This window comes from Natator depressus, chromosome 13 (genome assembly GCF_965152275.1).
Source record: "Natator depressus isolate rNatDep1 chromosome 13, rNatDep2.hap1, whole genome shotgun sequence".
Classification (NCBI taxonomy): Eukaryota; Metazoa; Chordata; order Testudines; family Cheloniidae; genus Natator; species Natator depressus.
In genome coordinates this window covers 20,786,296-20,792,966 of record NC_134246.1, presented here as the reverse complement: position 1 = coordinate 20,792,966, position 6,671 = coordinate 20,786,296, and positions in this window count along the sequence as shown.

The following is a 6,671-nucleotide window of genomic DNA, read 5'->3' as shown; positions in this document are numbered from 1 at the left end:
AGACTTGCATGGGATCTGCCTGCACAATACCTATCCCGAGAGCTTCTCTGCTATTCCCTTTATTCTGCCTTAGAGGGTTGATCATCAGACTGAAGAAACCAAGATACTTTTAAGAAGGCTTCAGGGAGGTGAGGGTCTCCCTTTACTTTCAGCAACAAGGACTGTCCCCAGGGACATATATTCAATTTGTGATCCACTACAACCCCCAGACCATTTTCAGCAGTACTACTGCTTCACCAGTTAGTCCCCATTTTTAAGTTGTGCATTTAAATTTTCCTTCTTAAGTGTAGCACTGGTCTTTATTGAATTTCATCTTGTTGATTTCAGAACAATTCTCCAATTTGTCAGTGTTGTTTTGAATTCTAATCCTGCCCTCCAAAGTGATTGCAACCCCTCCCAGCTTGGTGTCATCTACAAATTTTATAAGCATACGCTCTGTTCCATTATCCAAGTCATTAATGAAAATGTTGAAAAGTACCAGACCCAGCACTGACCCCTGCGGGACCCCATTAGATATGTCCTCCCAGCTTGACAGTGATCCATTGATAACTACTCTTTGAGTATGGTCTTTCAACCAGTTGTGCACCCACCTTATAGTAGTTTAATCTAGAGCACATTTCCTTAATTTACTTACAAGAATGTCATGTGGGACTGTGTCAAAAGCCTTACTAAAATCAAGATATATCATGTCTACTGCTTCCCCCCATCCACTAGGTCAGTAACCCTGTCAAAGAAGGAAATTTGGTTGGTTTGGCATGATTTGTTCTTGACAAACCCATACTGGCTATTCCTTATAACCCTATTATCATATTGGTGCTTATAAATTGATTGTTTAGTAATTTGTTCCGGTATCTTTTCAGGTATCGAAGTTAGGTTGACTGGTCTACAGTTCCCTGGGTCCTCTTTGTTTCCCTTTGTAAAGATAGGTACTATGTTTGCCCATCTCAAGCCCTCTGGGACCTTACCCATCCTCTATGAGTTCTCAAAGATAATTGCTCATAGTTCTGCGTTTGCTTCAGCTAGTTCCTTAAGTACCAGAGGGTCAATTTCATCAGGCCCTGCTGACTTGAAAACCACTACCTTATCTAAATATTCTTTACCCTGTCTTTCCTATTTTGGTTTGGGTTCCTTCCTCCTTGTTCTTAATATTAACAGTGTTAAGTCTCTAGTCACAATTTACCTTTTTAGTGCAGATTGATGCAAAATAGACATTAAACACCTCAGCCTTCTTGATGCCATCAGTTATTAGCTCTCCTTCCCTGCTAAGTAGAGGCCCTACACTTTTCCTTCATCTTTCACTTGCCCCTAATGTATTTATAGAATCTCTTCTGATTGCCTTTTATGTCTCTTCCTAGGTGTTATTCATTTTGTGCCTCAGCTTTTATGACTTTGTCCCTATGTGCCTGTGCTACTCCTGTGTACTCATCCTTAGCAATTAATCCATGTTTCCACTTTTTGTAGGGTTCCTTTTTGATCAGGTTATTAAAGACTGACAGAGAAATATTGGCCTCTTATATCTTTCCTTCATATCCGGAGGCATCTTAAGCAGAACCCTGCGCGGATACAAAAAGGTGTATCTGCATCTGATCCGCAATCTGCAAAAATTTTCTGCAGATCTCCGCATCCGGGGATACTGATATCCACAGATATCCGCAGATTTGCAGGGCTCTACAGGTCACTGTGCAGCAGTGATGCAGGACTGCGTCAAGCCCCCAACCTCCCCCACAGCCCCACTGCTCCTCACAGACCTCCTGCCCTACCACATGCTCCTCCCCTGCTGCACCTCCTTCCCCAACTCTACGCAGTTGCGGCAGCTCTAATGCATGCAGCCATTGCCGCCTCCTCATTTAAAGATAGGGTGACCAGATGTCCCGATTTTATAGGGACAGTCCCGATTTTTGGGTCTTTTTCTTATATAGGCACCTATTACCCCCCCACGACCTGTCCCGATGTTTCACACTTGCTGTCTGGTCACCCTATTTAAAGAACAATCCCACCTTCAAAATGGCGCTTGGCTCACTCCCTTCTGGGAGTTGTAGTTTACCTCCTCCCTCCAAGCAAGCTAGGGACTACAACTGCCAGAATGCCCAGCATGCTGCTGCCTGATTCAGAGAGACAGCCACTCCGTTCGGGTGAGCATGCACTGCAGAGCCCTGTGTGGATATCAAATTTGTATCCGCATCTGTGCTGTGATCCGCAAAAATGGTTTGGGGATACCCGCGGATACCCACGGATTTGCAGGGCTCTAATCTTAAGGACCAGATACCAGGAGCACGAAGCACCACGAGAGCAGTTATATGATAATCCAGTTGAGGTGGCAGAGTTCTTCCATGAAGGGGTAGGAGACTCCATGTTTCTCCAGTGGACAATTCTTCTATGGGGTGGTTAAGGTTTGGAACCAGCAAAGAACCCCCAGCACTGCAGCAACGACCTATGCCTTCCTCTCTACGGTCAGGACAGGAACTCCTCCCCCTCCTAGTGCCTCCTTTCTAAATGCAAAATGCAGGACCACTCCCAGAGTCTGCTTCCTTGCTGAGATGAAATGAGCTGTTTCTAGAATAGGCCAACGGTGTCTAGTGTGGAGATAGGTGACTCCACCGTGGAGATCACGCCATGGCAACATGATGCACTTGAGACAGAATACCTGACTGAGATCAGTGTCAGCCGTGGATCTCTCCAAACGGGCAATGGCCTCAATCTTCTGGCCAAATATGACGAATGAGGACTTAAAACTCTGCATCCCCCTAGGAGCCTGGGTTCTCACTGGGATTAGAGGGTCACATTCCTAAGCAGAGAGTCCTTGGGCCACAGCAGTTTGAGGCGAGCTGATTTCTATCGTAAGCTGCTCAGAAATGTTCTTTTAAGTGCATCATGCCAAGTCCTACACCTAAAAGTGGGGTGGGGGGAGGGGTTTGCTGTGTAAATAAAATATCCTGCTCATATTTGTATTTAGCTGGTTCTTTCTTTCTTTTTCTTCCCTTGTGCACTTTTGAGTCTTGTTCTGCAGCCGTCCATCTACGGTAGGTTGTCAGGAAGCTCTCCTGGGGCGTGAAATGGGGTGGGGACCTCACCAAAGGTCACTGAAAGGTAAGAGAACAGAATAGATTGAATTCTATGCATTTTTGCCATTGTATGAAGTTTCTTCTGTAGTGGAAAATGCCTGCAGGGGTATCGCATTGGAATCCTGTGGAAAAACAAGGGACTTTGTGACTGAAGATGAAATGGGGGTTGGGGAGTTTGGGGAAGAAGGGAAAAAATATTGTAGTGACTGGAGGGTTCCCTTATTGGGTTTTCAGCTCCAGAGAAAATGGAAAGTGAGGGAGAGAGGGAACAAGAGACAGGAATGGAAAATGAGGAAAAATGGAAAACTGAATCAACAAGCAGGGTCTGGAATTGTTTGCCTCCTACATCCATTGCTGTAGGATTTCATTGAGGATGATCCTGGGTCTGCAAACCTCTCCTGCAGGACATTAGATGGCACTAACCTAAGTTTCAGAGCCTTTGCTGCATCATCCCTATGACACTGAGACGGGCCGACGCAACATTTTGTCATGAGGCAGCACTATTGTGATGCAAGAATTGGTCTGTCCCGACCATTAAATGTGTCCCCTTTGGAAAAGGCCCCTGTGTGGGAGCTGGGCCTGTGGTATGTTCATCCTGAGGTTACTGTAGTTGAGATTGGGATCCCTCTGCTCCCCTCTACTGGGGAGACCCAAAGGATCAGCTGGTAAGAGTGGAGCTATTGCCACTGCTGCTGGAAGTTACCCTGTGTCCCTCTGCATACCATGCAAGAGATCGCAGTAGTAGTTAATCTGTAGCTGCAGCATAGCTACAATGGTACAAGGCAAGTAATTTCCGGATACCCGAGGCTTCCAACTTTTGGCATTTCTTTGCATTGGTAATGGTAAATATCAGTATATTCTGGGAACTGGAAGGCCTGGGTGTAACATTTTGCTGGAATATGTTTTGCAAATGATGAGATGTCCATGGTGTCAGGGCTGTGCCTGAATACAGATGCCAAGCACCACAAATACTGTGGGTTTCAGTGCTCTCTAGGCCAGATCCGAGCATGTGCCAGAGCTCCACTTAGCACAGCTACAGCTCAAAACTGACTTGTAGGCCCCTGGAGCTGAATCAGCCCCCAGGTAACATACAGTAGCCTCAGGGCTACTCTACAGCCCACAGCAGTTTTCTGACTACTACGCCCACTCCAGGCCACATCCCTGACATGCCGAATACACCAGTCCTGTGCAGACTTGTGTTGAAATCTCCAGCGGACCATTTACACACACTTGGGGGCGGGGGGAGGGGAGGAGGGAGAGCAAAAATAAAGGCAAATTCTGTCTGTCTCTCTCTCAAAGAAATAGAGAAAGACTCTACCACCAGTGAACACCATGGAAATGAATGGGAACCATGCATACATAACCGGGAACAAAATTGGGCCCCACATGTCAGACTTCTGAACCCAAATATCTTGTCCCATGTGCACCCTTAGCACAGATAATCACATCATATGACCAATTAGAAAGATTAGGAACAAAGGGACACCTTTGGGTGGCCTTTAATTTTAATACACACAGCATGATCTGCTATGAAACCGACCAACTCTTTGTAATAGCATGATGGGTATAGTGTAATAGTTCAACTAACAAACAATGGAGAGTGACAATCCAAAGCTCCGGACAGTACTTAGCAATGTCCTTTGAAATATGTGGGTTGCCTTAGAGGCAGGTGATTTGTCTGCAGTGCCATCTGGTGGTAGGTAGCTTGCAGCCTAGACATGTTTTTTCCTGTCGTCTTCTTGATCTCTTCTGCATGCAATGCAGCTCATGGGCTCTTCCTTCCCCATGCAAGCTCAGTGCCGCTCTTCCTTCCCCATGCAAGCTCAGTGCCGCTCTTCCTTCCACATGCAAGCGTGCTGGCTGTGATTCAGAAATACTGCCTTCGGCATTGCCATCAGACATACCGAAAGCTTGTAAGAGGATGCCGTGGATCAAGATCTTGTATTTGCGTCAAGCCTTCAATGACGGAAGTGGAAATGGCTAGAAATCTGTCCTCTGAATAGGCTCCAGAAGCAGCAATGCAGTCTCGTGGCTAGGGCACTGGACTGGGAGTCAGGAGACCTGGCTTCTCTTCCTGATTCTGGCTCTAATCTGCTGGGTGACTTAGGACAAGTCACTTCTCCTCTCTGAACCTCTCTTTTCCCCCTCCCATGTTTTGTCTGTTTAGATTGTACGTTCTTCAGGACTGAGACTTTCTCTCGGTGGGTGTCTGTACTGCCCTGAGCATAATGGGGCTTGGATCTCAGCTGGGACTGCAGGGAATACTGTGATATTTACTACTACTAACGAATGCATAGGGGCTGGGCAGAGAGGATGGGGCTATGTTTTCCTGCTCATATAGTCTCATTAATTTGTTCTCCCCTGCTGTAGGGTGGGCCTTCCCAAGCAGTGTAGCAGTAAAAGTGTGCACACTCCTTGGTCCTCTCCCAGCCCCTGTCCCCTCACGGAGTTCATTGCTCTTTTTAGCCATGACCTCTTGACAAAGGTAATGACTGGGAGCAGGGAAGGGAACCTTTTCTATTTTCCAGTCACAGGAGGTGCCAACATAACATCCTCTCTCACAGTAACAATTCCAGGTAACAGCTGAGCATGTGGTGATGCAGCGAGTATTGAAATGGAGGGGGCAGGGGGTGTGATACTTGGTGTCTCATCAGCCTGTAATGTTAGTAGTTTGGATCTGAAATGCTGAGACTATGGGGCATATCTTACTCCTCTGCCCTGACCCTTTGTATTGTGTATCTAGGCTTCTGTGTCTATTTTGAATTTAGGAGACATGGGTAACTGACAGTCATATAAATTACTTTACAAGTTTATACGCTAGATTAGATTGCATAATCTAATCACAGACTCCAGCAGTGAGACTTGATTGGCATAGAGCTGGATACGTTTATGACAAGCCTCAATTTTTGTGGTTTTGCAGGCTAAGGGAAGGGTAATCAAATGTCATCATGTTTCAGGGCATGAGCTGATCACTCCCAGGTTCAGGAAACAACCCGACCCCCCCCCCCCTCATCTTCCCCCATACAGAATTGCACAATTGACTGCATGGAGTAAGGGGTTTCCCCTTCCTCAGCAGAATCGGGTGTATTAGAGGGATGATGAGAGACTTAGTGGCTCTATTAAGCTCTGCTCTGGTTTGTGATGGTAAATCCCGTGTCCCAGTAGAGTGTTTACCTCCATAGATGTGGAGAAGATGCTATCTCATGTCAGAAGGTGACTGTCCCATTTAGAAGTGGCAGGGCCCGATTCTTCTCTCGGCTGTGCACCGCGGGACCTGGCTCTCCGCTGCCCTGCTGCTTGTGTTGTTGCTGACCCCAATGCAAAGCAGGCACAGAGCACCACCACCACTCTGATTTGTTAGCCTTGTGCAGCCACTTTGCCTTGGCAGAAATTATTGCAACACACTACACAAGGCAGTAGAGAATCAGGTCCAGTGTCTTCAGAGGAGTTACTCCTAAGTGTCAGTGAGCAGAGCATCAGCCCCTTCAGGCTGTTTCTCTGCTCCCCCCAGCGCTGGCATCTGCATAAGACAAGACGGCAGATGAGATGGAACCTTGGCATGTCTGCTCTCAGAGGGTGGGGATACGTATTTGTTGTTAGCCAAGTATT